This window comes from Cuculus canorus, chromosome 1, assembly GCF_017976375.1.
Source record: "Cuculus canorus isolate bCucCan1 chromosome 1, bCucCan1.pri, whole genome shotgun sequence".
Lineage (NCBI taxonomy): Eukaryota > Metazoa > Chordata > Aves > Cuculiformes > Cuculidae > Cuculus > Cuculus canorus.
Window position 1 is genome coordinate 170,012,615 of NC_071401.1, and position 25,494 is coordinate 170,038,108.

The following is a 25,494-nucleotide window of genomic DNA, read 5'->3' on the forward strand; positions in this document are numbered from 1 at the left end:
GTGGGTAGGATCTTTTGTGCAGGAGAAGCTTCCAGGCTTTTTAACAACAATCTTGGGAATGAATTTTTTGCACACAAATTTCTTGCAAAATGGTGCAAACTCTGCCTTTAGGAAAGAGCTATTGCCAGCTTCGGGAGCCATGGTGCTGAGATGTCTCACTTGATCTAGTGAGGGGTGCTCTGCGAAGTTGCTGTATAAATGAAAAAAAAAATCTTTCTATTAAAACAATGGAAACTTTTTATTGTTTCATCTTTACAAAATGATACAGACAAAACTCTTTAATCCACAATTGTTAGCAGTCTGGATGTGAATGGATTACTTTTTTTTTAATTGAGACAGAATATTTTTTGTAGATTTCAGCTCATTCTCTGTTTCTTATTCACATAGATATCCTGTTTCACGGTATGATGTCAGTTATTTAACTGCAATCTTCCTACCGATTTTTGCCATTCTGTGACACAGGAGAACTGTGTTGAAATCTTGTCTAATGTGTTGCGTTAAGCCATCCTGACATTTCATATACTATATAAACTTCCACACCATGGATAGGCAGAGTTCGGGAGAGTATACCAAGAAAAAAAATTCACACTTTTTCCTGGACACCCGCTACTGAACATTGTCAAAAGCAGGATTCTGGCATCTGAACTGGTACATACATTCTCACTGACCAGTTTAAAAAGAGATATTTCTGAACTGCTAGGGTGGGAAACAGAATAATGGAATATTTGTGCAAGAAAAAGGGAGTTACAAAGAAAAAAATCAGTTTTCAGGCTCACCTATGGCCATTCATAACAGAATAGAACAAAAGTCCTTTCGTTCACATGTGCTGGCAGTATTAAAGCACAATAAAACTGAAGGTGTTTGTCATGATGCAGGTGCACAGAAGTCTGTTTCCCTTTTTTCTTTCGTGATCAATTCCTGGAATGTAAGCAAGATTGGTTTTCATGTAACACATTAATATTTCACCTCTATTCACTCTGTGCTAGGAATTAATGCAACACGTGGCCTCTTCGCACCTGCCTCATGGCACTTCCCCCTTGAGAAGCTGCACATGACCTTTGCAGACATTGTTCTGCACTGTGAGACTTTATGGCTTCACTCTTCTCAGCGGAATATGTGTGTAATTTATGATGAAGGCTAACTCTAGATTTGCAGTACTAAAAGTAATATTTAAAAAAAAAATACCTGTGACTATTTTTTGATGCATACGATCTGCCAAAATGAGAAACTATATCATAGGCTCTCTGTCTGTAGTTACATATGCTCTTTCTTGGAATGAAGGAGGAATCAGTGAGTGAGAGGGTCAGTGTGTCACTGAGTCTTCAAAAATCCTGATTTCAAGAAGATGTTCACCACAGAAAGCCATTGCTTCTCAGACCCAGGCTCTGCCAGATGTTCTCACCTAAACCAGCCAACCGGCATCTGTGTTCCATCCTGCATTGGCTTCATGCCCTTGTGTTCCTCCTTTGCTTCTCCTAGATCATTTGTTGTAGCATAGTCAAATGTGTAGACTCTTTATTTTGGCAGCCACTGAACAGTAAAAGTTAATTTAAAAGCCCACTGGATTAGAATGTGAAGTGTATTCCTTTCATTTCATTGCCCATTATTTTAAATATATAATTTACATACATTATCGCTTAATTTCGCTTAATTTTTTGTAATGGGGTACTGAATGGAATATTTACAGTATTCACTAGAGTACAAATAAAAGGTTTATTAGACAGACATTTTTAAGCTTAAGCTTATGAATAGGTATACATAACTTTAAAACTAAATGCTTTTATATCAATCTCAGCTTAGAAAATATGATTGTGACTATTTATCAAAATGTTTTAGAATATACTTTTTTTTTTTCTGTTAAGTCATGTACTCTTGCATTTTCATATTCTTCCTTTTAGGTTGGTTGGGTTTTTTTTGGTGGCAATATTCTGTGTTCTCCAAGTGTGGCAAATATTGTTGAAATCCTGGAGTAATTTTATATTTACCAGAATAAACTTCTCATTTGAGCCTGGACCACCATTACTATGGTCATGGCTTGTATATTTTTAAACTGGATTTGCTTTAGGTTAGCTGTGGTCTATCTTTTGTTCTGCCTCCCTCACTTCTAAAGAAATTTTCTTTTACCTGACCCTGACTTCACTTTTCCTCTACCACTTACTTTAATTTTCTCCTCTTATACTAGTTATAGGAGCTACCATCCATGGAAGTCTTTCTTTACTTTCTTCTTTGTGTATCCTCTTTGATATGTTTCTTTTCGTCTGAACCTCCTGTCGTGTAGATGATTTGGTAATTCTCATCTTTTTGTCTCAATTGAGGGCAAAAAAAGAAAAACTGGCTGCTTTTTTGAAAGGTTTAAGGAAGGTGAGGGAGCTGCCCTGCCCTTCTGAAAGAGTTAGATGTGCAATTCATGTAATTGGGTTCATCTTCTAACTTTTGCTATTTATGTTGCTTGGCCAGTTCATAGATTAATAGAATAATTCAGGTTGGAAGAGACCTCAAGAGGTCAACTAGTCCAACTTCCCCCTCCAGGCAAGATTAAAACTGAATTCAGACCACTTTTGTAATCTGCAGTACAGCCAAAAGAGAGAGCAGTATAACCGTTAGATGAGTCATTCGACCAATATCTAACTATGGAAATAAGTGTAATAGGTCATGCTCAGCAGATACCTGTAATGCTCTCCTTCATCCTAGTGGTGACAGAGGAGAGCATGGGTGACTAGCCTTGTTGCTTTATTTCTAACGGCTGAGAGTAGGTGGGATTAATTCCATAGTTTTCCATAGGGAATTCTGAAATAATGAAAAAGTGTGAGTGAGAGCAAAGCCTGATGTATTAATTGAAAATGATCAAATACAAGTGCTGCTAGGGCATCAGGTTGGATACTTCTTTCATGCTACTTTTAAATAACTTTCAATCTGGACCTGTCAGAAACCGTCCTATTTGTTTTCCAGTTCTATCAGCTCACGTCTGTTCTGACAGCTTAGAAATCTGGTCAGGTTTATGCTGGTGGCTAACTGGAGATAACACTATGGATAGCCTTATGTACCTGATGTCTTTGGTTCACTTCCTAGAAAAGTCAATCACTTATTACGGCAGCTTCTTATTTTTGTGTCCTTCCCAAGTCCCTCATTAATTTCCTACACTCAGTTGTTTCCTCTTGCCTTAGAGCTCTCTGCTAGCATCAAGACTACTTCTTCATATATAAAGGCTGCTTAAGTAAGAAAGATGTGATTTAAATACAGCAATAGAATGAGAAGGAATAACGCACAGAGGGCTTCCTTAACTTCTGGGTAAAATCCTCTTGGCTACAGAAATTTTAATAAAGTGAATTAGTCATTTTGGTTGTGCTAGGACTGAGCTTTCTAACAGCATGTCTGCTGTTGTACTGGTGATAATATGGTGTGGAGGTACTCAAGATAGATCTCCACTAGTTAACAGTTTGGGTACGGGTACCCAACTAGTGCTGTCTTCAATATCTGCCTGAGAAGCTGGATGATTGCTTAATCAGTCTTCCAAAGAGACTGGAGTGATGACATTACATTGGAGGATGTGCTTTATTTTCCTGCCCTCATCCTTCACAATAAATATCAGAAAGCAATTAGTTGAGCTTTGACCAGTAATGAACACCATAACCATTCCTGTATTTGGCATCATAAACTTCCCAAATGAGACAGTTACTTAAAAGAATAACTTGACTTCTGAAAGGCAAAGCATGTTCTCGTAACACTGTAATTTCAAGTCAGTTAGGTCAGTATTTCATTCTTACTCCCCCAAGTAGCTGTTTTCAAACTGTTGCTATTTTCTCTTTGAAAACACTTTATGAAAACACTTGCACTATTTGGATTTGGGAAGTATGAAAATTTTATCTGATATTTCTACAAAAACTTTGAAGAAAAAAATATTGTTTTCAACGGATTTTAAAAAAAAGTACTCTTTTTATGCTGCCGATTCCAGAGCGTATTCAGTACTTCTGAATACTACCTTTAATATGAAACTAGCCTCAAATTAAGGTGAAGTAAACATAGGATCAAGTAATCTGAGAAGATATAGTTTTGGAAAAACAGTCTTTGGTCCAAGTGCCAGGGTAATGAATATACCATGAATCAAAAAGTGGCCATAAACTTTTTGCGTGTCCTTATAAATTTGTATTAATTGACTCATTTACTTGGATCTATCAGCAGGCATTTTGAAACATACCAAGCTGCATTTTATTTGTTCCAGAATGTGATATTGGGATAGAATTATTCCATTGTAACCTTTTCTTCCCCTTTATATGAATTACCTTCCAGTACTTTGCAGTGTATTTGGTTTGTAAAAAAAATGTCTTACAGCAGGAGGAAATGATCACCCAATGCTGCTGTAAATGAAAAGCTCAAACATATTATTGTTTTCCAGAGCAGTCCTGAAATTAACTATCTGCTCAAATTTTGTCAGGATGCTTTTATATTTTGGGCTTGTATTTTATTTGCATGTTTAACCTTCTCAAAGCGTACGCTTCACTAGTTGGGATTTATAGACATTCAGACTATTTGAGAGGAGGATGTATACAGAGAAGCCTTTAACGGTAGCTAACTGCTTCTGTGGGCCCAATTAAGACTATCCAACTGTGAAACAGAGTCCCCTGAGTAACGGTGCAGTCAGCTTGCCTGGGTTTTTGAGGTGGAGGGAAGGAGACCTGGAATAAGAGAATATCCAGTGCAACTATGGAGAAAAAAAAATACTTTAAGAGTTTTCTTAAAGAAGAAAATAAAACCGAAACAAAATACCCAAAAAGAAGCAACCTTCAAACTTTTGATATGCAATATTAATAAAGGTTAAGGTCTGCTTTATGTATGCATCACATTCTAGACATGACACCGACTTAGCTGTGCCTGAGATCTGGACTTGTTGTTGGTCCAAAATCAATCTTGTCACTCCTCAGAAGGCAATGAGAGATAATAAGTACTATTCACCTGATTGCCTTCCTGTTCTGAGACAGCTGGTGACGCTTGTCTTTCTGATAACCCAGAGTTTCAGATCTAAGGCAGGGATAAAGAAAAGCTGGGAGCTTGCTGAATCTAAATTTGACAGTCGATGGCTGTGTAGAGGGTCAGGAGGGATAGAATCTGTGACACGTATAAGAAAGGAACAAAATTTATCTGCTCTGGTTGCAATGATTAGATGTCTCTTTGTCTGGCTTTCTTACAGTGGATGATTGATTGTACCCGCCAGCTGGCTAACATCATAATTAACAAAGTTGCTACCATGTCTGAGAAGTTTAATCGAAAAAATTGCTGGCAGTATGATGGCATTGTCACAGAGATCACAAGCGCTGTGGTGTCGACTTTTGTAGTGGTAGTAAAGCCGCAAGACTATGTAGATGTACTGCGAAGTCGTTCACTGGGATAACTAAAGGTATGTTTCTTTCCCCATACATTTGTCCCCTGCTTGTTCTTTTGAAAAATGAAATAGATGGTCCTTTCATGATCGCTTTCATTTCAGGGTGCCACGTGAAGCTATTTTCTTGTATTTTAAAGCAGTTGCAATAGAAATCTAGAATATGTTTTATCAATGCAAAGGAAGGTGAATAATCAAAACGGTAGTTCAGTGCTACTCACCCTTTGTAAGTGGTCTTCGCTGTCTTGCCCGATGCTTTTTGCAAAAAATACAGGCGCGGTTGTTGTTGTAGCTAATTTTCTCAGAGAAACTAAAATGCTGTTGGCAGCATATTCTAGGAACTCGTAGTTCAGGTCAGGTTTATGTTTTGCAATATTTCTTTTCATTAATTACTTCAAATTAGAATATAATTTAAAAAAGAAAAAAAAAAGAACAAACCAAAAATCAAACTGGGGAAACCATATACTTGAATTGGTAATTCAAAAATATCTTGCTAAAATATTCACTTTTGTATATGCATCTTTGCGTGTGTGTGTGTGTGTGCAAAATGAGAGTGTCATTGGTGCCGTTAGCTGGAGAGCCACTTTACAGCACCTTTGTAAAATGCTGTCTGAGAATCTTGCTTATTCCTTTTGTACGTTTACCTAGATTTCCAAGTTAAAAATTATTTCACTGAGCTCTTCTTCTCTGCAATTGTATTTTTATGTGTGTGTGTGTGTGCGCGCGCGCTGCGTGGTAGTGCAGTTATGCTCTGGAGTACGTGTTGAAAATGCCAGCCTGACATATTGCTAATGAGTGTGCATATTGACAGTGACGGGGGTGTGTGTCTGTCTGTGTGCCATATATTAAAACAAAAAGAGGAGAGAAACGGAGACAGAGAGAGACAGAGAGACAGAGAAGGAAATATTGGGATTGGAAAGAACAGTTTATTTACATTACGGTATGTCAAAATGTTATTATGGCTAAAAAATTCATTTTAAATAGAAATGAGATAGCATATGACGGTTCCTTCTTTTTCTCACAGGAGCTAATATGGCCATGGTAGGAGAATAAGGGAGACCCATTTATTTTGGTGATATTAGTATTCTTCTGCCGAAGTAGTTTTGACTTTTTGGTATCAGTTTCTAAAATTTGGGAAATGAAGTATTTGTTTCAATTCTGCAATTAACTCTCCTTCAGTTTTCTGTTGTTCTTGTTCTATGTATCTTTACAGGTAAGATAGTTCTGAGCATTCAGACAAAATTGTTACAGTAGGTGTTTGAAGGAATGTATTGCTGCCTAGCTAATGTAGCTGTTGTTTATTTAAAACTAATATATTTTTTGGGATGCAGTCTTTTCTATTTTCCAATTTTCTGTTTTGTTTTAAATAACTTTCTAGTTTTGAGCTAATATTATTGCAAGGATAATTTAAAAGTAATCCTGACACATTTTTTTTTCACAAGATTTTGCAGTTCTCAGTCAACTTAATTGCAGATAATTTCTTTGAAATTAGTAGACTGAATTGGAAGTACCAACTAAAATCTGGGTATTTTTCTTATTATTTTATTTGTTAATGGTCTATGCCTCAAAGGACACTTCTGTTTTGTGAGAAAATATTTTTTCCAGGCCAGAACAATATTCTTATCATCATGCTTATTCCTGTCATGAGGATTCTAGATTAAAACTTATCTTTGTATATCTATTGCCTTTTAAGATTTGCTAAGTGAGATTAAAAATCTATGTTTTGTTTTGAATAGAAAATGCTGTTAACACTGGCAAAATAGATTTGTTTTGTGATTGCAGACAATAGGGAAGATTAAGTTACTAAAACAGTATATTGTTGTTCTAAACTAAACCCTGTAATATTTTGTGTAATTGAGACTTTGTGCATTGTTAGAATGCAGTTGGAGTATCAAACAGTTGTGAGGATTAGAGCAGACAACTAAAGCAATGTCACAGTAGATGTGGTTGGTTTTTAACAGGATTATCTGCTGAGATGTGTAGAAATGAGCTCTTGTAATAGTTTTGGAGGAATTAATAATTTTAGTAAAATGTTAATGGGAAATGTGCTAATGTAAAGAGTTAGAAGATTAGTGATGCATTCTTTTGCATGGAGATAAGAATATAATAAATGTCCTGCAGGTGACTGACACTGCCGCAATTTTATTGGAGATTAAAGTTTGATTGACCTTTGCCGAGGTGATTAACCCTTCTGAAATTAAAAACCAGTGGTAAATTATTCTGTCCAATTTAAATGCAAACACAGAACAGTATGCTGTGTCATTCAAGTGTAAGAGAAAAAAATGTTTTAATTTTCCTTTTGCACTCAGTGAGATGTGATTGCAGACGGCGCATGACTGGGCTCCGGTAGAACTGGCCAGTGGCAACCTGTCTGTGCTCTGCTCATCACTGCTGGAGCAGCTACGCCACGCGAACGCTGAGTTTGAGAGGAGCAATGAACCACTACATGCAGGAATGTCAGCAGGAATGCATGGAAGCAAGTCAGCAGGGTAAGCAGTGAAAATTGCTGTAGATATGCTTTATATGCTAGTGCCGACCTGGAGCTGGCTGATGCATGCATGAGGTGGAAGTGTGACACAGGTGAGGATTCGTGTCCAGCCTTGCAAGGCAGCTTGCCGGAGCTGCGTTGCTTACCTGTGTGAGCTGTTGCAGAATTAGCAGTAAAGCTGCATGTGTGATATTCCTTGTGTTGTTTTTTCCTTCTCCTTAATCTGTAAATGTCAGGTTTACAAGTACAAGCTTGCAGAACTCTACTTTTTGACAGACAAGACACTTTCTCAAGAGCAGGCTAAGTGCAGGTGTTCAAATCACTATGCTGCTTAAACACTGTGATTCCAGTCCTTCCTACTAAATGCGCACAGTTGATTTCTTATGTTGGAGCCAGTATATTATGCTGAATGGGTTGGATCAGGACACGATCTTAGCAGTTGACTAAAAACTGTGGGATTGCTTGTGTGTGGTCATCAGAGTAACTATGTGTACAATACTGAACAACCTTTGAAAAACGTAGGAAGTTAATTGCCAATAGATTTTTTTTTATAATCCTGTTTCACAGTACAGTTAGTATTTGTGTGTGCAAACTGTTAATTAATATTAAGTTGGAAAGACCTCAGTGATAAGCTTGCTGCATTTTTTTATGAATCTCTCATTAAAAGCTGAAGACTTAGAAATTCCTCCTGGAGTATCTGCCTTGCTCTTTATTTTTTTAAAATGTACAAAAGAATGTCAGGACAGTGGTTTTGTTTTGTAATGAATTACAAAATTTTGTAATTTCCAGAGTAAGAGAGTAGTCTGTTGTTATAAAGCAGCATACTGCCTAAAAACATTTCTGGAGAACTATAGTGACTTTCTGACTAGAACCATTCTAACTGAAACCATTTTATATTCAAATCTTTTTGTTGCTTTTGGTAAGAAATGATGTATTTGTTAAAAGCCTTGAATCACATTAGCAGTAAATTAGTTTAGTCACTTGAGTTTGGTTCAGTTTGCATAAACAAGCCCTTGAAACATCACTGTCTCCTTCCTTCATGTGCCGATCCAGGGAGGGAAGCAAGTGGATCAGGTCTGCACTCAGGGCTCTTTGTGGTCCTTGGCACACAGTGTCTACTGACACAGTACTTGGGTCTTTCTGAGTCTACCTTTCTCTGATCACCTGAGAAGACTGGCTCTTCGATGGCTTTTTCTTGCATGCCAAGAGCAGTAGTGTTGGGAGTTGTGCTGAAGGGCAGAAGGGCTACTGCAACTGTTTGGTCTTGAGTAAACTTTATGCCTGGGAAAATTTCCTATTGTTTCATGCAGCTACAAAGCATTAAAATTATAATGAATGTGCTATCTGCATTCCATATTCAGCTTTCCTGCTCACTTTTCACCAAGGAAGACTTCATATTGCATCTGCTGAGGTAGGGAAGTCCAAGGAACTGCAGTTCAGAAATTAAGAACCCTAAGCTACTGGCTCACTTCTGTCTCATCTATTCATTTACACTTTAAACAGCCTTCAGAGAGCTGGGCTGCTGCTTCGGGGACCCAGTGAAGAAAGTGAGGAATAGATGAAAGCTAAACTTGTGGTGGAGTGACCTAAATGGAATAGCTGGCAAAAGTATAGAGGGAATCCTCCAGGGTACTGAATTATACCTTCAGACTTAGATTAGTAGGATGTTTAACAAAGAGATCCATTTGCCAAAAGGATCTCTACCTGATTTTTAATTATGGAACTATCATTTCCTTCAACGTTTGTAAGTTGTTGATCTATTTTTTTTGCTCTTGTACGCTGTAGAGTACTAATTCCTGACTTCGGTCTCTTGCTTCTGCTTTCATCAAACTAAAATTTGTGCACGTTCTTGATTCAACCCTGTGAATATCAGAGACATGAAACACTTGAATGGCTTTAGTGTTATGAATAATGAGATGCGTGTTCTATAGGCAAAAATAAACATGAAGTTTAAATATTTATTGTTTTACTGATAATCCTGGAATGATTTTGAGTACTTGGAGTATGGTGAAACTTTCTTCAAGCAGAGGAAAACGGTATTTATAGGATCTTTTCAGTCATATATATCATCATATTTTATTTAACAATAGTAGGAATATAGCACCCAATTGATTTTTTAAAAATTTTAGTAGCTAGATGTCTCCATCTCTTTGCATATTTTACAGTAGAGCAATGCAGGAGAGGAGAAAGAGTGGGGCTGCATATGTGAGAAGTTTCTATTACACCAGATAACTTGCATATGACAGTGTCATTTTTGAGATATCCATTATGCAATTGCCTGTTATCTACTATTACTGCCATATATTTGTCAAACCTCAACACTAAATTAAAAAATCCAAATTATTCCAAATAATGATATTCAAGCACCATATAAAGTTTTGAAATTGGTGGCACATTAGGACAACTAATGATGAAGTAATAATGTACGCTATATAAGAGATGCACTTAAATGCATCTGTTTATATTTACCAATGTAGCGTAGTAAGATATTTCTGGAAAGTCTGTCGGACTACTTAATGCATCTGATTACTTTAGGCAAAAAAGTACTAGCAGTCTGGGTGGCAGGGGAGGGAGGTTGGGATGTTGTCACTGTACTCACTTCCTACAGAGAGTAACATCTAAAATAAACACCATTAGTCATTACACTTCTGTTTCGCTCTTTCAAACACGATTTACTGAGCAGGGCAAGTTTTTTCAAAGACAGGTCACATGAGATTGTTTTGATGATATGCCTTGTTTGTCAGTGTTAATAAGCCATGTGAGAGATCAGACAGCTGCTTAGCTTGTGGTGTGATACATAAGTGAGTGTTTCTTGCAACAGAAAAATGGAAAAAAATTGAAGTTGTTATGTTGTTTCCCATTGTTCCCAGCAAGGATGGCATAGGGAAGTGCGTATACTTTTAAGTTGGTCTGATAATTGGTTAGAAATTATCTTGTTTATTCTTCTGATATTTCACTACACTGGCAGAAGTTACTGTGATTATTTCAGTAGAAAATACTTCAAAATCTTATTTCTTCCACAAGCTTTATGTTTCTTCTGAGCTCTCTGTCCGTATTCTCTCAATACCCTACTCTGCCTATAGTTAAATGAAAGTTGAAGCTTTGATACCCTTTGAGCTACAGTGTATATGTTAAGCATTTTCCATATATTTTGTCATATTAGAACAAATCACACTTTCTTGTACAGAGAAAACTTTCTGAATAGTGGTGCAAGCACTGTATTGCACACGATTGCAAAAGACACATTAAAGTTGTAAGCTTTTGAAGGGTTTCAAATTCTGGTTTTGGGGTGAGGAGAAGAGAAGGAGAGGATGTGAAGCTTATTTTTGTAGTAAAACTTTGTAGGTCAAGACAGAATGTTTTTGAAGTATTTACTGATTTACGTTCTTGAAATAGGTGGTGGGAGAAATTTTTAGAAGCTTTTCTTTAAAATATACTGAAATAGGTGTTCTTTGAAGAAATTAAATTGAAAATGAAGTGAGGGCATTTTCATTAAAGTTGCCTGGCTGGAAATGAGAAGAAGTTGGACCATTATGTTCAACAATTCAAAACTGCTTGAGGAAACATTAAGTTTTAAAGCCCTGTTTGAATAATCACTAAACCTTTAGTTAGGAATTAATCCACTTTTCCATATAGAAACACCAAGGAAAACATTTATATGAAAAAATATAGTCCAATTTCTGAAAATACAGACCAATTAGTGAGATTTAATTTAGATATTTGTCACTGAGTGTGCATCACATATATGTTAGAGCTGATTTACCATTATTTCCTTGTCTTATTTGTAAAAAGAGACTCCTACTTATTGAAATATTACTGAAGAATCTAGCTTTCCCCACAAATTACACACTTTTTGCATAAATGTGCCTAATTACCTGAATTCAGTTTTGATTAGCAGTGTTAATTGATGCAGCTGTGGATGGGCTCTGTTTACCTAAATTACCATGTGCAAACAGCAATACGTCTGAAAGTGAATATGCTAAACTGAAAATACTAATTAGCTAAGACAAATTGTTATTCAAGTCACATCTCAGAGATTTTAATGAAAGCCGAATGTGTCAGGGCTTTATGATATTCAGACAGAAATGTCTATATTACATATGATTTCTAAATTTAATTCATGGGAACAGATGGGATGTCGGCCGGGGTTCTTCTCCATCACTTCCAGTATTAATGTGAATATTTAACTCTAGTGGAGACATTCTTGAGTGTGTGCATGTGAGGAAGAAAGAGGTGGGTGTGAGAGGGGAGGGAGGAGCTCATTGTGTGCGTTGACAATGTGCCAGCCAAGAACAACTAACTGGTTTATTTTTGACCAACATGTTTCCAAATTATAGCCACCTATCTTCCCAGAATAAACTATTTTTTGAATTAAATACTAAGCGTAATAAACCCAAATAGATAGTAAGTATAATAGAACCAGATAACAGGAAAGTTAGATAGATCTCAGTAACAGGACTTCTGCAGCAAAAGTGATTATTCATTTTGCAAGAATAACAAATAGATATACTTTTTTTTTATAAGAGGAGGATTGGACTTCATATTTCAAATTGTTGTAGAAAGGCTTTCAATTACATTAATCTACGCTGTGAAATATAAACACAAATTATTTTCTTAAGTTTATTTAGAACACTGTAAATTTAGATAGTCACATAATGGACTTGATGCCTCTTAATAAGTCTGTTGGGTGCACAACTGTAAATAAGTTTGAAAGTAGTATAAGAGAATACCTAGAGCGTATACATTGACTTGAGCGTTCTTGATATAGATTGGCAGCTGTACCATGCATGCCTGGTCTTCAACTCATTTATTCTTACTTCTGCTTCAGAGCTTAAATCTTCAGAGATCTGCTCCCATGTGAAACTCAGTGATTCCATCAGAAGTTTTTCCCACAATGCCTTGTCAAAATGCAAAGCAAGTATTATAAGGACTGTGCCTAACTAATTGTACCAAAATAATAGTTACAGTTGTCATGTTCTAATTTTCGTATTTGGACAATTCTTGCATAAATGTTCTCAAGATGTCTGAAATTGTCCTATTCTATTTAGGTAGCTATGGTTATAGTTATAAAAAATGTCAAGTCTTTTGACATAAATTGGGCAGAATCTATTTTCATGTGTGTTTGTGTATTGCAATGGAGGAGTTCTTTTTACTGTGTTATTCCACAGTTACAGTGAATACGGTAAATAGAATTTGGTCTGGTTATTTAGTTTTGGGAACACAATGCTCCTTTTTCATATGGTTCAATAGTTCTGGTTTTGCGTAAGTTGACATGTAGAGCTGATCATATTTTCTACAAGCAATTATCTAAGCTCCTAAACTTTATACCTGAATCCTTTAGTTATGGCCTCTTGTGCTTTATTGGTGTAGACTTTTCAGATGGAACATATTCATAAGTAGATAAGTCACAGATACCCACATTGTTCAGCAGGCAATTAACTCAGGCTAAAGAGGAGAAGAGTAGTGGTGCGAGTCAGGTTTGGACCACTATGATAAAAGAATCACTTCATTCCTATTACAGTTGCAAAATACGAGTGATCCTCTATAATGAACTGTTTCTTCTGTCCAGACATCTGACCTAGTTAAGAGCTTTTATCCCAAATAAATCATATTTATCAGGAGTTCTGAGTCATAAAATGTTATACTAGACCATTTAATGACAAGTACTCCACCACCCTCAATAGCACTTGACTTCATTATGCAAGGTGTAGCTGAAACAGTAAATGAGAAAAAGAAGCATCACCTTCTGGAGCATAGAAATGGAAAGAGGCAGACACAGAAGTCCAAACTAGTTTTAGGACGGAGCTTGAAAAGCTCATGAAAACTTGCATCCGATGGTTGCTGTACTGGGCGGGTGATGATCTTGAAGTAGATTTATAGATGAAAGAAAGAACAGATTAATCCGTTGTTAAAAAAAACCCAAACTACTGAGGCATTTTTTCAAAGAAAATAAGGTAGCAACTTCCATATAAAGTCTTAAGAAAGCCAACACTTGATACAGAAAATATCTCAAAACTTTGGCCTTTACTCAACTATGAATTGAGAGCAAAATCAGTGAGAAAGGAGTCTACAATATTTGCTTTTAGCCTTCAGAATAGGAGTTCAGGCCAGAATCTTAGTGGCAGCAACAGCAGGTGAATGATTTGTGAGAACATACAAAACCTAAATGATATTTCTACCTCCCTGTAGCCTTTACTTCAGTTGATCAGCCGCTACACAGGCCATCTGCATGATACAGCTGCAAAAATCAGCTTAGAATTACCATGAGTTCTTGTTTCCATCCAGCAACTAGATGTGTGTTTGGTGTCTTCTGATACCCAAAAGCTGTCACCTACTGTGTCCAAAATATGCATTCCACAATTTATGCATAAGATTGCTTTGTAAAGAGCTCCAGTAGCATTAGCAAGTTTGTATTATCTCTTTCTTTAGGCTCGGCAGTCTCATTTCAGAATTAGCCAGTCTATTACAAGGTGTGCAGTCAACCCTCAAATAAGAAGGACAGAAAAAATCACGCAGGAAAAATAAGATAGTGCAATTTCTAATTTTCTGATTTGTTATTATTTCTCAAAAAGAATCTTCAGCAATAAAAGTGAGTGGTCATGCAAATTTCTATGGAAAATAGCCCAAAATTAGTCTATTGGAACTGAAGTGCTTTAAAGCAGATGTGAAAGCTATGGATGTAAGCAACACAATAAAAACATGCTAAGTATATAGGAGATTTGCTTCTGATGAAATGCACCTAAACCAAACTCCTGATGTAAACCAATGAATAAGAAAATAAAAGTAGATTTTAGCTTCTCCTACTCAGCACCACCTTTGCAGGTCTTACATCCCCACATGGTATAGTGACATTACAGCTCTGGTTACGGGGAAGCCCATCTGAGAATAAAAAATGGGTTTTAGCACTGCTTATATATAACCTTGATTTCAACTCATCTGCTCCTTGATCAACCATTCATGTTGAATTTCACTTTCTTGTTCTACAGCAGAAAGACCAACCTGTTGCTGATGCTGAAAGTCTTTATTCTTGGCCTTAAATGTTCATGCTCTTTTCTTTAACTACAAGCAGCCTGCGTTATTGTAATTCTTGTCGTACAAAGTTGATTTTGAAGGAAAGGTGAGGCACTGTGTTGTTTTGGTTACAGCTCTGGGAATGAGTTGGATGACAGTACAAAACAGATTCACCCTCTCAGTTCTGATACTTCCAGTGGATTTCAGGTTTCTGCTGCTGTAAACTCAGCGCAATGTTTCTGGTCTTCTAAGCTCTGTTGGCTACCACTTTGACTTGACAAAGTATTCCTCAAAACAAAGAGCATGCTTTTGCTGTATTGGGAAGTTGCTTTACAGATTACAAGTCAAGAAACTTCTGCTTTTATAAATATTTGACATTTTTCATATCTACTCTATTTAATACATCAGATTTTTGAGATCTGGTCTGCTTGTGTTCTGAAGCATTCATTTTGCTATAAATTTAAAGGAGTACCTTCTAGTTCACTTACAAGAAAGCACTTACAGTTCAATTGCTCACTTGAACTTTTTTTTAAAGTCAGTTTTAGTCTACATCTAACACACAATTTCTTATTGCTGAACTAAGCGAATATGTCTATCCTCCAACAGAGTTGGAACATACACAGTTTAAATCAGTTAAGTGTTTTCTATTTTTGAAGTTAATTGTATAACATTATGCAATTAACCCTTCCAAAAAAATAAGAGGAACACACATAACATGTTCTTTCTCTTTATATTCATGTTCCAGCTCCAAGTATTCATCCATGTGGAGGAACCCTTTTTGAAAACCCACCTATCAGGACCCTGTCAGAAGTGAAGTGCTGTAGTCTCTCCCAGGCTCTATGTGTCCCCCTTCTCTAGGCTCATTTTCCCTTATAGTTCAGTTGTTATTTTTATTTTCATCTTGACTCTTGTTTCAGTACTGTGACTACATCTTACCTCATTGTTTACTCTGATGCTCTTTCCTCTCTGTCCCTTTCTTTTTCTCATAGAATCATAGAACAGTTTAGGTTGTGTGGGACCTTAAAGATCATCCAGTTCCAATCTACCTGACATGGGCAGGAACACCTTCCACTAGATCAGGTTGCTCGAAGCCTCCTCCAACTGTGCCTTGAACACCTCCAGGAATGGGGCATCCATGACTTCTCTGGGCAATCTGCCTCAGTGCCTCACTACCCTCACTGGAAAAAAGTTGTTCCAGATATCTAATCTAAATCTCCCCTCTTTCAGCTTAAAACCTATCACTGTGTCCTATCACTGCAGTTCCTGATAAAGAGCCCCTCTCTGTCTTTCCTGTAGGCCTCCTTCAAGTACAGAAAGGCTTCCATAAGGTCTTCCCGGGGCCTTCTCTTCTCTAGGTACACAATCTGGGTAATTTTGATTTCTCCTGTTGATCATATTTCTTTTCCACATCAAGATCTTTATGCTGGCCTTGAGGTTTTGGCTGGTCTTTCTTTATTACAATTGCTTTCTTTCTAATAACATATGAGTGATGCCATGGATCTTAAAATAAGATCCAAAGTGTATTTATATATTAGGCTACTGTAGACATCTAGAAGTACTATCACCAACAGTGAATGATTTTTTCTAAGAGTCTTGTGTCAGCACGAATTTAAAAAAGACTTGTGAGGTCCTAGTTAACTATTTCTGTGCCATATTTTTAATGACGCATACTTTCATTTCCAGATGCTTCTCTGCTAAACACTGTCATCTCTCTTCTGCTCAGTCAGCTTCAGCCTTTTTTTTTTTTTGTCCACTGATTTACTTAATGTCTAAGTTGCAGCCTACCAGTGTATATGTCAAAAGGCAAGTGCAATAACTGAGTATTATCTGCAAACTTCTGTCTAATCAAGACTGATAACCAAAAATTTCTTCTTTCTCTCATCACTGGTCTTCACTACATCTACTTTTAAACTAAATTTCCTAAAATTTTCTCTTTTCTTCAATAAAGACTACATCATTCCTGATACATGTCTGTACACAAATTTCACCACCTTTCATGCTTTTAATCTAAAATTAATTTCAACTGTGTGAAAGTACATATGATAGAGAAGTAAAAATGGAGTCATTACTGTCTTCTTTGTCAAATTAGAGATACTCTGCTTTTCTTGTGGTTGTCCAGGTCAGTGTAGGAAGAATGCTTGGAATGGAAGATTCAAGGTAGGTACATAAATTCTTTTCTCAATTAACTCCATTAGCTACTTTGTCAATCAGTCATAAAATTGACAGTTCTTGTCTTCCTTTAGTCCTTGCAAACCTCCACTTACTACATCTTCTCCATCGACACTGATCATTGATGGTTAAATCAATGCTGCTGCAATCCTCTCTTCTAGCAGATATTGTGCGCACGCGTGTGGACGTGTGTGAACCTAGTATATATATATTTTGGGCCAGTTCCTATTTCAGACAGAACTGTCATGAAATGATTAATGCCTCAACATAAGACAGTAAGTTTTCTCATGTTAGAATGTCTGTTAATAAACTATTTCATACTTTGATTGTCAGCTGCGCAAACTGAGAAGTAGAATAAGCATGTTTGCATTTAGGTTCATTATTTCCAGAGAGTGTATATATATGCTGACTGGAACCTGTGTGGTAGGTTTTTACCAATTTGTGCGTGGCATTTTTATGTTGCCGTAAACGTAGGGCATTTCATGTGGGTGAGTATCTAATATAAGATACATGATTTTTGAATAGTATCTTTTCCAAGCCTATGAACTCTCAGAAAGAAAATTGCACGGCCAGATAAAGTATGCCTAAATGCATTTAGACTAGAGAAAAAACCTGTCTGAAAAGTTGTGTTTTGCATTGTACAGTGAGTGTGTTTCTGTCTGTATTTGTATACTGATAGGTATATGCATGCACAAACAGCCCATCAAAGCGGCTGGAAAGATCACACAGGAAATTTGTAGAAACTCTCACCGCTTCTCTTTTTTTTTGCCAGTACCACTTTGAGTGGCCACAGTTCCAAGATTTGGAGCATTTTCCGACAATTACCAGTGTCTTTTTGCAAATATCCTGCAAAAAAAAATTTCTTTTTCTACAAATATCCTGCCAAAAAAAGTTCTTTTTCTGCATGCTTATTAGTCTCCAGAGTAGTATCAGACCACATTTAAATTAGAGACTATTTTTATGTTAATTTTCTCTCTGGTATGAGAATGAAAATTATACCTTTGGAAAGAAGGAAGAAGGCTGAGACAGATTCCCAGTGGAACAAAATATTTCCTTCCAAGCTCATGAGCTATTATAAATGTAAAATAAAATCTTGATATTATCATTATCTAGCCTTTTTTTCAGTTAGATTGTAGAACTTTAACATTGTTTTTGCCATGATTTTCCTTTTCCTTTTGAACCTGTTCATCTTGAGTCTGTCTTCAAAAATGCCAGTGTGTTGTAAAACATTACGCACAATATCCTTTCCCCATTTCCTCATTATAGTACAAACTTCTATTCCTTAGTTGCACAATATATTTCTCTGTAAGCTCGCTTTCATCTCTTTTTAAAGAAGTGTATGTCCATGCATGTGTGGAGGAAGAATACAAGGAAGCTTTTATGCAAGTCACTTCCTTTCTCTCTTATTCCCAACTTCTGTTTCATCTGGGCTGGCTGTAAGGCTTCTGATAGAGCAAAATGAAGAATGTGGTGGATTCTGGCCTGTGCTGCAATGTGGTGCTCTCAACCATGAGTACTGGGCACTGCTGTGATAGACTAATTAAAAATAATAATACATTCATACAAATAGCATGTCATGGAGGAGAGATGTAAATATCAACAGTACCATTTTAGGTGGTGTGCTTCTTTCTCAATGGCAACGGTACTGTAAGTGGAGGAGTAATGAAATGCCGTAGACTATCTCAGCTAGAAATAATCAAAACATCATGTTTTTTGACTTAATTGGGCACTGGAACAGGCTGCCCAGGGAGGTGGTCGAGTCACCTTCCCTGGAGGTGTTTAAGGAACGGGTTGATGAAGTGCTTAGGGACATGGTTTAAAGGAGTGTTAGGAATGGTTGGACTCGATGATCCAGTGGGTCCTTTCCAACCTGGTGATTCTGTATTCTATGAATTGAAGGCTCTTCAGGGCAACAGGCATATCCACACTTGCTTGTGCAGTACAAAGTACAGTAACTCCTCAGTCCTGACCATTCACTCTGGGCCTTATTTGTAGCAAAAAATATTGCATTTTATTGATGTGTATGTGTAGGGAACCCTACAAAGTGAAAGTGCACATCACTGCTGTCTAGCTTTGATGTGGATGGAGAGGGGTTAGTGGTCTGTCAGCTCAGAAAGCCAAAGGCAGTTCACTGAATCTATGTTGAAGAAATGATCACACTCCTAAATTAACTGTAGACAATAAAGAAAGCCTGGCCTCAAAAAAGAAGTTTTCTTACCACGGCTACTAGTTTTAAATTACTTTAGTGTTAAATTTTTGAAGTAGAACTGTCAGAGAGAAAACTTCTTTCAGAGTGAAGTCTGAGGTCTGAAAAAGATACGCATATTTTAGCAATATACAATTTGGAGAAGAAACCTGTGGTGTCTGTGTTGTATTATGTAAACTTTACATCACTCAATGAGATGATGAACAGCATGAGAAGAACCTTGGCTGCATCTCCATTATACTTTTGTAGGGCAGCCAAGCAGTTTACTCACCCATATTGTCTGGGTTCCAAAATAATTCCTGCTAACAAAAATCAAATCAAATGTACAAAAATTGAGATTCAATTTTGTTAAATAATTTTTCATGGTGCCTACAACTTGGAGTTGATTCAACAGTATACTGAAGAAAGATTGGTTTTGGCTGTGGAGTTAATTGATCTTGAAAAACAGGTGAAAGGTTTAAAGTTTGAAGTGTGATACCCAGACCACTAAGGACTGTATTTCAGAGCATGCTTTCAAAATGTCTGCTGATTGAAAAGTTATATTCACTTTTCATCTTGGAAAGACAGAAGAGTTCATTTATTAGCAGCTGTGTATGATTCAGATATTCAGGTTTGCATTCTCCATGTGATCAACAAAAGAGAGAAAAAAACAGTTATAAATTCTTTCTATACCTATATGTAAATATTTTAGACATCCTTTCACTAGTGACTTTAATAAAAATAAAGGATTTTCTCTTTGTTTCTTCCCACTAAACGTGTAAAATTTTATCTGTTTCTGCTGCAGTACACACAGTTTTTTAATTGCATTTCATTGTTCTCAAACCTAATTTGCTGGAAGTTAATTCTAACAATATTAGAGCTAGGAGCTGAATCAATTTTCACATGAGAGAATTTGGCCAGATGGACTTTTATGCATAGTAAATCCACAAGTTGAGGGTGCGGGGATATCTTTAAGAACATCTAAATTATTTTAAGAATGAGTTGGTATTTAAGACAAACATTGCATCTAATAACTCTACTACAGCCTTTTTGGAGAGTGCTTTAATTCTGCATAGCAAAAAATGGCAGGTTGAAATGCATATCACAGAGTGGCTTTTAGAACACAGCAAAAGGTTAGTAAGTATCTAACTGACATAGAATTATACAATCGATTAGGATGGAAAAGATCTTTAAGAACATCAGTATTCTAATCTAACATAGTCTGAAAAATGTAGAACTGGCTTAGCTGCCCCAATGTAATGTATGAAGCTGGAATATTTTCTGTGCTTCAGTTGAGAAACTTTATATAATGAGCTTTAAAAAACCCCCAAAAAACCAGAGAGAAATTACCCTTTTCTGGTAGCTAGTCCATTCAGAAAGGAGAAAACCTGTGGGAGTACTTGGAAGTAAAAAAACACCCTCTTAATAACCTATTAACTCCTGAGCTAATTTTGCTTATCAGAATTAGTTAATCTTAGTAATAATACTCCATTTCTCAAGCCTTTCCTCCTTATCTTTCCACTTGGAAAAGTGGGCCTGTGAGAACATCATGAGGTTCAACAAGGCCAAGTGTAAGGTCCTACAGCTGAGTCGGGGCAGTCCTCATTTTCAGTACATGATAGGGGATGATGTGTTTGAGAGCAGCCCTGCAAAGAAGGACTTGGGGGTGTTCGTCAATGGGAAGCTCGACATGAGCCGACAACGTGCGCTCACAGCCCAGAAGGCCAATCATATCCTGGGCTGTATCAAAAGAAGCGTGGCCAGCAGGTCGAGGGAATTGATTCTGCCCCTCTTATTCCTCTCTTGTGAGACCTCATCTGGAATACTGTGTCCAGTTCTGCAATCCTCAAGATAAGAAGGATATGGAACTGTTGGAACGGGTCCAGAGAAGGGCCATACAAAGATGGAGAAGGATCCAGAGAAGGATCATACAAAGATGATCAGAGGGCTGGAACACCTTCCATACAAGGACAGGCTGAGAGAGTTGGGCTTGATCAACCCAGGGAAGAGAATGCTCAGAGGAGATCTTATAGCGACTTTCCAGTACTTGAAGGGGGCCTACAGGAAAGCTGGAGATGGGCTATTTGTAAAGGCTTGTGGTGATAGGATGAGGGGGAATGGGTATAAACTGGACAGGGGCAGATTTAGACTGGACATTAGGAAGAATTTCTTCACCATGAGAGTAGTGAGACATTGGAACAGGTTGCCCAGGGAATTTGTGGATGCCTCATCCCTGGAGGTGTTCAAGGCCAGGCTGGATGGAGCCTTGGGAAGCCTCATTTAGTGGGATGTCCCTGCCCATAGCAGGGGGGTTGGAACTGGATGATCTTTAAGGTCCCTTCCAACCCTAACTATTCTATGATTCTATGATTCTATGATTCTATGATTCTATGATCTGTAGAATAGTTGCTTAAATCTTTTGTGTGCACTATGTAGGTGAGCAACATGGTTTTCTGCATGTTGAAATGACAATGGAGCTCATTTAAAACTAGGATTGTGTCTGGGACCTGCCCTGTAGTTAGCTTTTTGGTTTTTTTATTTTTTTTCCTTTTAGGAAGAGGGGTACAGCTTGGGCACCTCTGCCAATCAGGACAAAATTTAGGAGTAGATGGGCAAAGTCTAGACTAAGTAAAACAGAAAAGCCCTCCCTCAGATCCTGTGAGGAATCTGGCTGTTGGTCAGGGCAGACAAATTGCATTTCACTTTTATGTCAGACAGGTGGGAAGGAGGGGCTTTGCATGTGAAATGAAGGAGATCATAGAATCATAGAATCATTAAGGTTGGAAAAGACCTCTAAGATAATCAAGTCCAACTGTCAGCCTAACATCACCATGGCTACCAAGCCACATACCAAAGTGTCACATCTACACACTTTTTGAACACCTCAGAGATGGAAATTCCACCACTTCCCTGGACAGCCTCTTCCAATGTTTCACCATTCTTTCTGTAAAGAATTTTTTTCTAATATCCAATGTAAACCTCCCCTGTCACAAATTGAGGGCATTTCCTCTCATCCTATCACTTCTTACTTGAAGAGGTTAACACTTACCTCACTACAACCACCTTTCAGGCAGTTGTAGACAGCAATAATGTGCCCTCAGCCTGCTCCAGGCTAAACAATTCCAGTTCCTCATCCGCTCCTCACAAGACTTGTGCTTCAGACCCTCCATGAGCTTCATTACTGTCCTCTGGATGTGCTCCAGTAACCTGATGTCCTCCTTGTACTGTGGGGCCCAAAACGGAACACAGTATTCAAGGCATGGCCTCATCAGTGCTGAGTACAATCACTTCCCTACCCCTGCTGGCCACACCATTTTTCATATAAGCTATTGGCCTTCTTGGCCACTTGGGCACACTGCTGGCTCGTGTTCAGCCAGCTATCAACCAGCACCTACAGGTCCAGGTCCTTTTCCACAGGGCAGTTTCCCAGCCACACTTCCCCAAGCCTATAGTGTTGCATGGAGTTGTCAGATGATGCATTCAAGTCAGCCAATGAAAGATGGACAGGGTATACCTGTCTCGTAGCTTGCAGGAGTACCTGGTCCCGATAGAAAACAATTTATTCTATAGAATCCCAATTTTTTTTGATTGGCTACAGTCAAAATCATCTGATGAACAGGCTTCAGTAATCCATTGTTCATAAGAGAAAGGCAGCTACAATTTCTGTCATTGTTAGGACACAGGACTACGAGGTCTTTATTTTCAAATCCAATATTTATAAAAGTCACAGTCTACTGTTCACGGATAGACACACAGAAAAGACAAAGACTCTGTTCACACACAGAAGGACAAAGAAAGAAACCTGACCAGATCACTGCGATGGTGCAATTCTGTTACACCAACTGGCATTCCACTTGGATCACAACGTTATAAATTTAAAGGCTGAAAAGGAAAGAAGTGTGATTTCTGCACCTAACCGAACAATTTGTGGTTAAACTCTGAGAATATTGTTTTAAAATAAACCCTGATTAGAAGTAACAGAAAATTTCCCTTCCTTCTGAGCAATCTGTTTCAGTGGTTAACTAATGTTATTGTTAGAGTGAGTTAGCAATAATTTGAATTTTGAGTAGTTTTACCATCAGCATGGCAAATAGAAGCCACAGATGAGGGGCAGTCTTGTATTATAAAAAGGAGGAGGGTGTTTTCTCCAGCATATGAGGAGTAGATAAGATCAGCTTGACTCTCTCTGGATAGACCATCATGAGCTGGTTATATTATCGAAGTCCCAGTTTCTCCCACATGTTTCGGGTCAGTTGGAGTGAGAAGAATGTCATGCTGTAAATCTTAAAGACATTCTCTCCATTCTTCAAATGGTCTTTGAATCCTGGCTGATTTGAGAGAGGGGACAATGTGCAAGATCATGCAGGACCGCTTCTAAGAAGCTAGATAAAATGTCCAATGCTGGCGTTAAGAAATAATCAGCAAGGGGAGAACAAAAGCACCAAGAAGCAGAATCCCTTTTCTCATCAGAACTAGGGTTGTTGAATAAAACCAAGTCAATGTGTCCTTACTACTGGGCCCTCCAGATAGCAGACTTTACTAATAGTGCAACATAGCTGCTGTCACTCGTGCTGTCATTACCTTCTACATTGGGTACAATGAATAAGGATTTAGGTTACTTGTCTGTTAACGTGCTGCTCTTGAGGAGATGGGAGAAAAAGGGGAAACAAAAGAAGTATGAGTTTTGCAAAGATGGAACGAGGCGGCATCAAGTTACCGTGTTGTAAATAGCATCAAAATATGTTGGAGGAGTAGTCTTTGGAAAATTGAGCAGTTGAGTCTCTAACATTAAATGTTCCTGTCTTGAATATTCCCTATTTTCATGATGGATAAGGGTTTTCTTTGGCAAAAAGATTCATAGGGTTCATAAGTTCATCTTTGAGCTTTGATCAGGAGGATGACAGAACTTAATTTCTCTGTCACTTCTTCTGTTAGAAAAAAATATTAAAGGAATAAAAACCACAATGTTGTCATGTTGCCACAGAAACTGGAGGGTTCCTCTGTAGTTACGCACCTGTGATCTTAAGAAACTAAATTCCTATTCTGTTTCAGTATCATCCTGAAGCTAACAGTGGGAGTCTGATTTAAAAAAGAGCAGTAGCATCTAAATCAATTGTTACAATCTAGTATGTGACTACCTCTCCCCAGCTCCCTTTTCGTATATGCAGGTGCACATGTCTTCTTTAGAAAGCTTCCTAAACTGCTGAAGAAATTTTTATGTTTAAATCGCCTGTGTATCTTTTCTGCTGGGGACCAGTCCCATTTCAATTGAAAGTATTGGCTTCCATTAGCGGGAAAAATTCCCCATGCTATTTGCTCCTCACTACGGTTAAGCCTTTCTGATTTCCTTTCAGGATTATAACATTCTGGAGGAGTGACTATATATGCAACTCTCTGCTACAATTTGTTGTTACTTTGAATGTGTGGGGCTTGAGGGGAGAGAACACAACCATATGGAAATGGCTTTTTTATTAAAGTGGAAACAGTTTTAGTCAGCTTTCAGGTGGGCTACATAAACATAATACAGTGTAGGAGCTCACAGAGCTGTACTTTAATGGCCATTACAATTGCCTCTGCAGTGCATTCAGAGCCAGGATACAGCGAATACCAATGTTTGTGTTTTGAATGGAAGACAAATATCTTCTGAGCAAAAGAAAAGCTGATGTTAATTAAACTTTTCCAGCAGTTGTGGTGGATAAATCTGCCTTTGTGTTGTTAAACCTCCTTTGATTTTAATCACATGACAAACTTTTACTGTAAGTGTAACGTTAGCAAATGTTCATACTTGATTACAAGCATTACATTGATAACAAAGCTTGTCCTATCAGTGCGTTAAAAGTAATTTATATAATCTATTCAGTGAGAAATGCTCCCCTTTAAGTGAAAAGAAAAGTCAGCTGGGCATACCTGAAGTTGTGTAGAAAATCCTATTAGACTTATTGAATTTCAGTTATACATTTCAGATTCACATGGAAATCAATGAACAATCAGATCAAATAAGAAAAATTATAGGAGGTTTCCAATGATATGCACAGGTTTCTTTCCTCTTTTACGGCTTAGAGAAACAAGGCACCTTCTTCTCAGAAATGGTAAAGGACAAACTGAGTTTATTAACATTAAAACATACCTTATGCTGTGATATGTTTTAAAACTGGAAACAAAGGTAGGATATGTCTTATCCATCAGTCTTGCTTTCTCGTGCATCTGTCTGTCTCTCTAGAGCAAGTCAATAAAAATGATTAGAGCTGGCATCTCACAAATGTACAC

The 25,494-nt window shown here is 37.5% G+C and overlaps 1 long non-coding RNA gene across 1 annotated transcript in view; it reads left to right on the top strand.

Annotated features, from left to right (window-relative positions):
• The window catches only part of LOC128850998 (uncharacterized), an 80,259-nt gene that overhangs the window by 49,329 nt on the left and 5,436 nt on the right, over positions 1-25,494 (top strand). Inside the window, exons 4-5 of the long non-coding RNA XR_008448277.1 lie at positions 5,186-5,392; positions 7,684-7,863. This is a non-coding gene — a long non-coding RNA (uncharacterized LOC128850998). The remainder of the gene's footprint in view (positions 1-5,185; positions 5,393-7,683; positions 7,864-25,494) is intronic.